Genomic DNA, 11,506 nt, shown 5'->3' on the forward strand with positions numbered 1-11,506 from the left:
AGAGGGAAAAGAGGGGAGGGGAGAGGGAAAAGAGGGGAGGGGAGAGGAGAGGAAAGGAAGAAAGGAAAGGAGGAGGAAGGAAAGGAGAGGAAAGGAAGAAAGGAGGGGAAAGAAGGGAAGGGATGAGAGAGAGAGAAAGGGAAAGAGGAAAGGAGGGAGGGAGGGGAGGAAGGAAGGAAGGAAAAAAAGCAGGAAAAATTGGAATAATAGGCTGATCCTCTTTGACTAGAGACTAACAGATATCCCAAGATGTTGTAGGAAGACGGATTAGTACCTTCTAGAGCCATTCTCTCTTCCCCTAAGTAGCTGTGGGGGAAAAAATAACTGCTATAATATGAAGAAGATAAAAGTCCTCCTAGACTCATATTTCAGAGTTGGAAACATTTGGAAAGCTGTAGTCCACGCCTCTCATTTCACAGATGAGGCCCAGGGAGATACAGGAAGTTGCCCAAGGTCACCCAGCTGGTTGGTGGCAGAGCCAGACCTGGAGCACGTGCTGCTTTGCACAGCGTATGCCTCTCTTCATAACCCTCCAGCCCCCAGAACACCCAAACGAGGGCCTTGGGGAGTTTCAGGGCGGTGTGTGTGTTTGCAGGGGAATTGCTGGGGGATGCCCTATCGGCTAACAGGAGACAAAGCTTACTCTGCCCCATCACACATGTAGTTTTCATCGCATCCCCAAGGCACTCGTGAAGAACCCGGACAGGCCACAGCACAGAGCAGGACCCTGCAGAGAGAACTGCTGGAGTAGACCCTGCGTTCTTTATCATCTAAGACACACCAGGGCTGCGGATCCAGGTAATAGGACAAAGAGCAGAAAAACAAGATTTGCTCTGTACCTGGAAACAAGTGGAGGGTTTCATTTTCCTTGCTTTCTTTCCTCCAAGCACATGCAAGTCCAGGAGAACAGCTTTTCAGAGGAAGCCTGTATAACTCGGCAGAGCAGCTGTGGGACTTGACTGGCAAGACAGGTTTAGGAAGCCGTGTTTGGGAGGAGATGCCTGCAGTAGACGCAGATGACATTCCATGCTGATCCTGGAAATTTCACACACAGTGAAAAAATTCTAATTAGCAATCTGGGCTGAAAGCTGTTTCTGGGTGCTGCTCTCCAGGCATCAAGCTGTTCCATGGCATGGGTGCCCACCCAGCCATGACTCGCTGTCCCTGCACACACATTTGCACTTCCCACTTCCCTCCGGTGTTCTATATTCCTGCCGTACTCTCTCCTTCCCACGCTTGCATAAGCCACGCTCTTCTCTCAGGCCCTGCTCAAGAACCTCGACTTCCTTGAAGCTTTTCTAGACACTGTCCTGCTTGATAATCACTCCTTTTTTTGGAATCCAACATTCATATCCTCCTGTATTTAGCACTTAGGTATCGAGTTCCTACTTGATTTATACTTATTTATCTTTGTATGTATATGTTCTGTCTCTTAAACTGGAATTAAGCCACACACAGCAAGGGACAGATCCAGTTTTCTCCATGAATTCCAAATTCCTTCTTGGTACAGAGCCACATGAGTGCAGGCACTCCATACAACTTTGGATGTTGACGATGACAGTGACAATGATGAGGAATGAACACGATGATGGAGGAGAATGAGAACGAAAGAAAGAGAGAAAGTAAATTTGTCCTAAAGGATAAATCAGATGACTATTGAGATCAAACTCCCGGCCAAAGAAAAAACTGAGAAATGTTCAAATTTATGTCTGTGAAACTTCTATTTGCCACGTTTGTCACATCTGGTTTCACAGGCTGATGCATCAGTGTTAAATGCAAAGCTAAGTTGTCTCTTTCCTTCCTTTCCTTGAGGACCACACTGTCATGGCTGCTTTCATGTGTCTACGTGACTGGGCCACAGGGTGCCCAGACATTTAGCCGAATATTATCCTGGGTGTGGCTGTGTGGGAGTTTCTAGGGGAGCTTCAGAGTTGAATTGATAGACTGAGTATAATGGGACTGTGCTCCCTAATGTGGGGACTCTTCAGTTCACTGAAGACCTGAGTAGAACAAAAAGGCTGAGTCAGAGGGAACCCCTGCTGCCTGATGGCTTGAGCTGGAACATGGGTCATTTCCTGCCTTTGAAATCTGACTGAAAAATCAGCTCTGTTTGGGACTCAGACCTGCCCACTTTTCACCTGGAACCTACCCCACTGGCTCTCCTGGTTCTCAGGCCTTCAGACGTGGACTGAAACTGTACCATTGGCTCTTTGAGGTGTTCAGTTTGCCAACTATAGATCTGGGGCCTTCACCTTCATAATCATGTGAGCCAATTCCCCATAAGAAGCCTGTGTGCATGTGCACGTGCATATGTCTATCTCCCATTGGCTCTGTTTCTCTGAAGAACCCGGATTAGTATACCCTCCTACCTGGACATCTTTACTGAGTGGCAGACGTCTCGGCTCGACCACAAACCAGCAGGGAACATTAGATAAGTAATTTGGCTTCTCTAAGCTAAGGCTTTTGCGTTTGCTTTTTAAAAATGCAAAATTTTTGCCAGGCACGGTGGCTCATGCCTAAAATCCCAGCACTTCGGAAGGCTGAGGCAGGTGGATCACTTGAGGCCTGGAGTTCAAGACCAACCTGGCCAACATAGCAAAACCCCGTCTTTACTAAAAATAAAAAATAGCCGAGCATGGTAGTGCCTGCAATCCCAGCTACTTAGGAGGCTGAAGCATGAGCATCCTTTGAACCCTGGAGGTAGAGGTTGCAGTGAGCTGAGATTTTGCCACTACACTTCCACCTGGACAACAGAGTGAGACTCTGAAAAAAACATGTTTAATTCAAATTTTAATGAAGAGAGGTTGGTTAATAAAAGAAATTAGTTCTAACATTAGATAGCAGAGTAGGGTGACTATAGTTAACAACAATGTATTGTATATTTCAAAATAGCTAGAAGAGTTTAAATGTTCCCATACACAGAAATGATAAAAACGCAGGGTGATGGATACCCTAAATGCCCTGACTTGATCATTTCACATTCTATGCATGTAACAAAATATCACATGTACCCCATAAACATGTACAAATATGTATCAATTAAAAATAAATAAAAATACTAAATATAAAAATGCTTTTTGGGCGGGCACAGTGGCTCACGCCTGTAATCCCAGCACTTTGGGAGGCTGAGGGGGGTGGATCATGAGGTCAAGAGATCGAGACCAGCCTAGCCAACATGGTGAAAACCCGTCTCTACTAAAAATACAAAAAAAATTAGCTGGGCGTGGTAGTGTGTGCCTATAGTCTCAGATACTCGGGAGGCTGAGGCAGGAGAATTGCTTGAACCTGGGAGGCGGAAGTTGCAGTGAGCTGAGTGTCACTGAACTCCAGCCTGGCACCTGGCGACGGAGCAAGACTGTCTCAAACAAAAAAAAAAAAAAAAAATGCTTTTTAAAAGCACAAATGTTCTTCCTACTTTACAGAGCTTTTGAAAGAATCAAATGAAATAATAGAGGTGACAGTGTTTGTAAACTATAAACTGGAAGGGAAAGATAATACTATGATGTGGCTATTTCTTTCTTTTTTTTTTTTATGACAGGGTCTTGCTCTGTTGCCCAGGCTGGAGTACAGTGGCATGATCACAGCTCACTGCAGTCTCAACCTCCCAGGCTCAAGTCATCCTCCTATCACCCTCCCAGGTAGCTAGGACCACAGGCACATGCCACCACCCCCAGCTAAGTTTTCTACTGAGAACCAGATTGGTTGGGAGACCCCCACCCAGGCAGGCTGAAGGTAGTGAGAGGCAGACACCCAGATAACACAATAGAGTGGATCTATCCTGGGGACCAACAGCCTGAGAGCCTGTGGGGCTGACAGCTCTCCAGGACTGAAGGCCCCAAGCAGAGATTCATCCAAGCATTTATTTGCTACTTTGACAGGTGATTCTTATTAATACACAGGTGTTCTACATATACACATAACTTCAGAATATACCAAGTAGGCAGCTGTTACCCACCTACCACTAATTACAAACTAGAAATATCTTCCACAAAGGAGCCATGGCGGCAGGATAAACTTAATGTTTCTCAACTGTTTTCTATTATTTTTTAGAGATGAGGTCTCCCTGTGTTACCCAGGCTGGTCTCCAAACTCCTGGGCTCAAGCAATCCTCTGACCTTGGCCTCCCAAAGTGCTGGAATTACAAGCGTGAGCCACCACGCCTAGTCAGTAACTACCTCTTGACCTCCAACCTCAGGCCATTTATCTAGCTGTATATTTCTCACTCCAGGAGATTTTTATTTACCAATTACATCTAAGATCTGTTGTGTTATCACCTCAAAGTAAATATTTTATTTCTAAAATTAAGGTTTTTATCTCCTTTCCCTTAATATTTCTCCAATTCACAAGCAGCCCTACCAGTAACAAACCTATGATGTAGTAAGATTTGAGGGGCAATTTTCCCTTCCCATCTCCATCCGCCCAAATTCTTACCATGACTGAAATACTTCTTTGGGTTAAGACCTTGTGTTGCCAGGAGAGTCCATTTAGAAAGCAAATAGACACAGAAGATCTATTATGTCCATACCTTGGCATGGATTCATTCTTGGACTCCTCTTTGAAAGTGAAGAGCAGCCGGGCACGGTGGCTCACACCTGTAATCCCAACACTTTGAGAGGCCAAGGTGGGTGGATCACCTGAAGTCAGGAGTTCGAGACCAGCCTGACCAACATGAAGAAACCCTGTCTCTACTAAAAATACAAAAATTAGCCAAGTGCGGTGGTGCATGCCTGTAATCCCAGCTACTCAAGAAGCTGAGGCAGGAGAATCGCTTGAACCTGGGACACGGAGGTTGTGGTGAGCCGAGATTGTGCCATTGCACTCCAGCCTGGGGGACAAGAGTGAAACTCTGTCTCAAAAAAGAAAAAGAAAAGAAAGTAGAGAGCAAAGGATAAGAAGTGAGATGGTTTGATTTTAAACAAAGCAGGGGAAGAGACGCTGTCTGTGGAGGACTGGCCTGGATAGGACACAGCCTTGGGAAGCCCTGCATAGCCAGAAATCAGTAAAGGCAGGTGGGTTGGGGTATAGAGGGAGGACAAGAGTTGGGGACAGTTATGGAAAAAGGCTTTCCAAGAAGTCAAGGAAAGGTCAGTCTTACAGCAGGTTGGGCACTAGATTAACATTTTGTCCATTGAATACTTCTGTTTAGGGCTGGCTCTGTTCTTGTTTCTCCAGGCCTGAGACCAGATATTCTTATCAGCTCTCTCCTCCCTTGGCCTATTCTACCTCCCTCCAAGTCATCTCTCACTAAATCCTGCTGTTTTTAAATTCCACATTGCTTGGATCCTGCCTTTGTGTCTGATTCCCAAAGATACAATTCTGCCTCAGGCCCTGAGGGTCACACCAGGACTGTGCTTGGCCTCTCAGCCTTAGTTTTCTCCTTGATGGGCTCTCTCCGCTCTGAGCACTGTCTCCCTCGAGTATGGACAGATACCAACATTCCTTTCCCAGAAGCCTCCTATGGCTTCAAAGTAATAAAACTCCTGGCTCTGCCTGATTCCTAACCTCTTCCTTATCTAAGGTTCTTTATAGTAATAACTGACATTCCAGTAGTGAAATCGAGTTTTGTGAAATGTTATAGTTAACTATAGTCTGGCTGTCACCCCAACACTCTACTGAAACTCTCAGGAAAAGATCACCAGTGACCACCTATTATTGCCAAAGCCAATAAACACATTTCACTTACTGTCTTGGTATCCTTTCTACAGCTGATGGCTTTATTCAACACACCTTCATTTTTGTAATTCTCTCCTGTCCAGGTTTCTACAGCACTGCTCTATGTTGGTTTTCCACAATATTGACAATTGCTTTTGTCTGCTCAGCATCCCTTTTCTTCACCTGGGTAAGGCCCCATCACCTTGAATAGAGGGGGCACATGATCCGGGTGGGCCAATCATAATACTAAATCCTTCTGTTCTCAGTGATTGGTCCAGGGATGGGTCACATGTCCCAAAGGAGGCCAATCAGAGTTTTTTCCTGATTTTCTAACTGAAGCTGGTTGGGAATACCCTTAATCAACTGGTTTTGCTGCTTAATACATACCCTCAAAATCTCAGTGGTTTTCAATAATCTACATTAATTTTCTTGCCCAAGAGGTCAAATACGGCTCCATTCAAGACAGCCAGGATTGGCTTGAGGTCCACTTCACAGGTTTCTTTCTCCTCCCTGGACCGGTGGCTACTTGGAGTAGAAAGGAGCACAGGAATACTTCTAAAGAGCTTGACCTGGAACTGTCACCCTCACTCCACCCACATTTCTATTGGCCAAAGCAAGTCATGTGCCCAAGCCCACCATCAATGAGATGACTCTGTGGGAGATACTGCAATCACTGAGCAATGGGTGGGGACATACAAGCCAAATATTCCTGTGCGGGGCGGGGGAGGCATGAAGAACTGTGTAGTCCAATCTGCCACACTCCCCCTTTTCCTTTGCCACTCTAAAGATGGCATCAGGAGCCCCTGTGGCCATAATCTCACCATGTGAAGCTGATCTGAGGATGAAGCCCAGATGGCACAATCAGGCTCCCAGATCCAGTAGTCCAGCTCCACCCCTGTCTTCCCAGGTTTTAGTTAGGAGCTAATGAATTTCCCTTTGAACTGGGATCCTGTCTTAAATACTTGAGAACCCTACAAATCCATGCTCTTACCTCTTAGGCAGTTTTTGTTGGCCTTGTGTTCTGTGCTCTGTCTAGAATAGGGGTCAAATCCAGTGGGCATGCTGTTTTTGTAAATAAAGTTTTATTGGAACACAGTCACATCCATTTATTCACATGTTGTCTGTGGCTGCTTTCACGCTGCAACAACAGAGATGAGTAGTTGTGACAGAGACCATATGGTCCACAAAACCTAAAATATTTACTATCTGGCCATTTACAGAAAAAGTGTGTTGAACACTGCTCTGAAAGATATCGGCTACTTGCTAATCCTGAACAGTCCCATCCACCTGCATGCTGGTGAGTCCCAGATCTATTTTCCTGGCCCTGACCTCACCAGTGCACCTTAGAATAAATTCTGTATACCCTTTTCTGCTTGAATATTCTACAAGTTCCTCAAATTCAATGAGTCTCGAAACCAAACTCTGGTTCCCCCTACACTGGTTCCTCTTTCCTCCTCCCCACATCAGTGAATGATGCTGCCTTTGTACCTAGTACCACCAACTACAACAATCTCAGACTCTCCCCTCTCCCACCCTCCCCTGCTCCATAAACAGGTCATACCGATTTTACTTCTCAACATTTCTTAAATCCCTCTCCTTCTCCCCAGCCTTTCTCATATATCCTCACTTGAGCACAGCAGTCTCTAAATTGTCTGGTATCTTGTGATTCTCCCCTTAAACCACACCCAGCCACACCTGCGCCTCCAACTTAGGAGCTTTTACAGCAGTAGGCTTGCCCTGCTGCCTCTTATCTTAAGCTACTTAGTGGCTCCCTATTAAGAGTCAAGTCCAGGCTGCATGGTGGCTCACACCTATAATCCCTAGTACTTTGGGAAGCTGAGGTGGGCAGATCACGACATCAGGAGTTTGAGACCATCCTGGCCAACAGAGTGAAACCCCATCTCTACTAAAAACGCAAAAATTAGCCAGGTGTGGTGGTGCGCACCTGTAGTCCCAGCTACTCAGGGGGCTGAGGCAAGAGAGTCAATCACTTGAACCTAGGAGGTGGAGGTTGCAGTGAGCCAAGACCACACCACTGCGCTCCAGCCTGGGTGAGAGAGTGAGACTTCATCTAAAATAATAATAATAATAATAATTAAATCTGAACTTGATCATCCAACACACGAAGCCCTCAATATGGATACATACATACTCTGCTGTCTTTGCCTGTGCTCTGCCTGCTGCAAGCCCTGCTCACTCCCAACCTCCCTTCCTCATGTGGCTAACTCATCTCAGCTTTCTCAGTGGTCATCACCCTTTCTAGGTAGCCATCCCAGGCTGCACCTGCCCACCCAACCTGAGCTGGCTGCTGCTTCTTTGTTTCCTCCCACTCTTGTGCTGAAGTTAACTCATAAGGCTGAGCCTACCTATTTGCATGTCTGCCTGCTCACAGCCGGTTAAGCTCCTCATGCCTTATCCAATTTCATGTCCTGGGCTCCTGGCACAAAGTTAAGTATTTGGTGAACTGAGCTGACATACAGCTCACATTACCTATTACTTAATGTTCAAAAAAGCCTTTAAGATAAATATTATCATTCCCATCTCATGAATTAGGAAACTGAATCTAAGAGAATTTGCCCAAAGTCATGCAGCTGATAAAGGTCAGAAGACCACACTTCAATCCAGGTCTACCAATCTTGAATTGTTCAAACCTGTGACCACAAAACCTTGTTTTTTTCTAGATGGGTCTTTTTGTGTTCATTATAAAATATAGTTATAAAAAAGCACACTTGACTTTCATGCTATGGGTAAAGACATACCAAAAAAAAGCACACTTGACAGCAGTGTATGCTTTTACGAATAACAGTAGTACAAATGCCCATGTAACACATCACCCAATTTAGAAAATAGAACATTGCCAAACCTTTGAACCACTATCAGAATTTTTGTGTTTTTCATTTTCTGTGTCCCTCCCTCCCTCCCTCGTTTCCTCTCTCCCTTCCTTCCTTCCTTCTTTGCTTTCAGACAGGGTCTCACGGTCACCCAGGATGAAGTGCAATGGCGCCATCATCACTGTACCGATACAGATCCCCCATGTTGCCCAGGCTCATTTTGAACTCCTAAGCTCAAATGATCTGCTCGCCTCTGCTTCCCAAACTGCCGGGATTATAGATGTGAGCCACAGCACCTGGTCCATCCTTTGCTTCTCATTAGGTCTTCCCACATATGGATAGATGTACTTCTAAATAATATATTATCTAATTTTACATTTTGCATGCTTTTGAATAATACTGAATAAAATCTCTTATGGATTTGGCTTTTTAATCCAATATCATGTTTGTGGGATTCATCCATGTTTCTGTGGCTACTAGGTAGGTAGTTGTCATTCAGGTAATTTCATTGCTGTATTCCATTTATAAGTGTGCCAAAATTCATTTGCCCACTATTCCTGCCGATGGATATTCAAGCTGCTTCCAGTTTTTTGTTTTTTATTTTTATTTTTTGCTGTTACAAAGAGTGCTGTTATTCTTGCACATCTCTTCTGTCCAGGTACAGAAGTTTCTCTGGGGTATGTACATAAGCGTGAAATTCACATGTACATCTTCATTTTTACCAAGTACTGTCAAACTCTTTCCAATGTCAATAGCATCAGCACTAGATAAGAGTTTCTTTTGCTCCACATCCTTATCAACACTTGGTATACAAATTATTATTATTATTATTATTTGCCAAGAAGCAGGTGTAAAATGGTTCTCATTGGAGATATTATTTTGCATTTTTCTCATTATTGGTGAAATTGAAGTATTTTTATATGTTTATTGGCTATATATATGTTTTCTTATGAAGAATACTTGTTATGTTTTTGCCCATTTTTCTACCAGGTTGACTGACTTTTTCTTATTGGCCTGAAGGAGTTATTTATATATTCTGGATGTGAATCCTTGGTCAGTCATATGTGTGAGAAATAAAAGTTGAGTTTGATTTTTATTTGTTTTTTTGAGACAGGGTCACACTCTATTGCCCAGGCTGGAGTACAGTGGTATGATCGCAGCTCAGAGCAGCCTTGACCTCCTGGGCTCAGATGATCCTCCTGCGTCAGCCTCCCCAAGTAGATGAGACTACAGGCACACACCACCATGCCTGGCTAATTTTTTTGTATTAAGTTTCTCAGTTTCTGACTTATCTTTTTACACTTTATGGTGCCTACTGATGTGTAAAAGTTCTTAGTTTGTCTGGGCATGGTGGCTCATGCCTGTAAACCCAGCACTTTGGGAGGCCAAGGAAGGCAGATTTCTTGAGCCCAGGAGTTTGAGACCAGCCTGAGCAACATGGTGAAACTCCATTTCTGCAAAAAAAAAAAAACAAAAAAAACAAAAAAAAAAAACCCATAAAAATTAGCTGGGCATGGTGGCGTGAGCCTGTAGTCTCAGCTACTCATGAGGCTGAGGTGGAAGGATGGATTGAGCCTGGGAGATCAAAGTCTTCATCATGCTGAGATTACACCACTGTACTCCAGCCTGAGCAAGACCCTGTCTCAAAAAGAAAAAAGTTCTTAGTTTTATTGTAATTGTGCTTATGAATCTTTGTCTATGTGGATTGTATTTTTGAATTTGTTTAAGGGATCTGTCCCTATGGTAAGATTATAAATTGTAAGAGCTGGCACTCATTGAGAACTTTCTATGTTTCAGGTACTCCTTTCATCTCCCTTTTACAGATGATGAAGACAAGGCTCAGAGAAATGGAGCAGCTAGATGAGGTCACCCAGCAAATAAGAGGTGGAGTCAGGATTTGAACCCAGAGTCTGCCTTGTGTTTGTACTTTAACAATTGCCAAACTGCTGTTTATAGAGATGGTCTCACATGTTATTCTATAAGTTTTGAAGTTTTGCCTCTCTCATTAAAGTCTCTAATCTGGACTCGGCTTATGATGTGAGATACTTTAATTAATCCTACTCTCCTTTAGCCCGTGAAAAGCTCCTAATCTGAGTAATGCTTATTATAACACAACTAGTATTGACTGAATTGTGCTAGAGATGAATTTAAAAAAATTATTCATGGGAGCGATCAATACCATAGGACTACTAGAGAGGGAAGGGAAGGAGGAGGGCACAGGTGGAAAAACTACCTATTGGTACTGTGCTCAGTACCTGGATGTAATAAACCCATGTAACAAACCTGCACATGCACCCCTGTATCTAAAAAGTAGTTGGAAAAAAAAAGCTGTTTTGTTAATGCTGCCAGTGACTGACCCCAGGCAATTAGGCAAAATCTAACCACGCTCTCTAAGTAAATGATTTGGCACCAGAGTAGAGTTCTTCAAATTAACTGAGGAAGACGGACCTCCACATTTCAGCCTTTTTTTTAGTTTTTGGCATCCCGTAAAGTGAACAGGATATCCCCTGAAGAAATCCCATGAGAGGTAGAGGCCGTCGCAAAGTACGGAACAATCTCCACAGCTCTGCCTACACTGCTGGGACCAAAATAGTTCACATGGCATTCCTGCCGCCTCCTTGTGAACTGTGTGGGAAGGAATGCTGGTCACGAATTCTTCGTTTCAACCACCCCCACACACTAGGACAGCAGCAGCAACAGCAGTGACATCTTGGAATCTAGAGAACAGCACGTGGTAGGCTGTACATCAAATCTCTGCATCATGTACCATCTTCCTCCAAAATTAGAGGTTTTAAACAAATGTAAAGAAATTGAAAATGATTTCTTTAAATTAAGAAATAAAATAGGAACAAGTTGAGTATAGCAGAGTATCAACTAAAGAAAAAACATCAAGCTGTTAAAGAATTAAACATAGTTTTATTCAGAAGTCTCACTGAATCATTTGAGGCCAGAAGTCATAGACCAGTCTAGGAAACATAATGAGACCCCATCTCTATAAAAACAATTATTAAAAAAAAAAAAAA

Source organism: Sapajus apella, unplaced genomic scaffold, assembly GCF_009761245.1.
Source record: "Sapajus apella isolate SASKATOON/1434 unplaced genomic scaffold, GSC_monkey_1.0 scaffold3, whole genome shotgun sequence".
Taxonomy (NCBI): domain Eukaryota; kingdom Metazoa; phylum Chordata; class Mammalia; order Primates; family Cebidae; genus Sapajus; species Sapajus apella.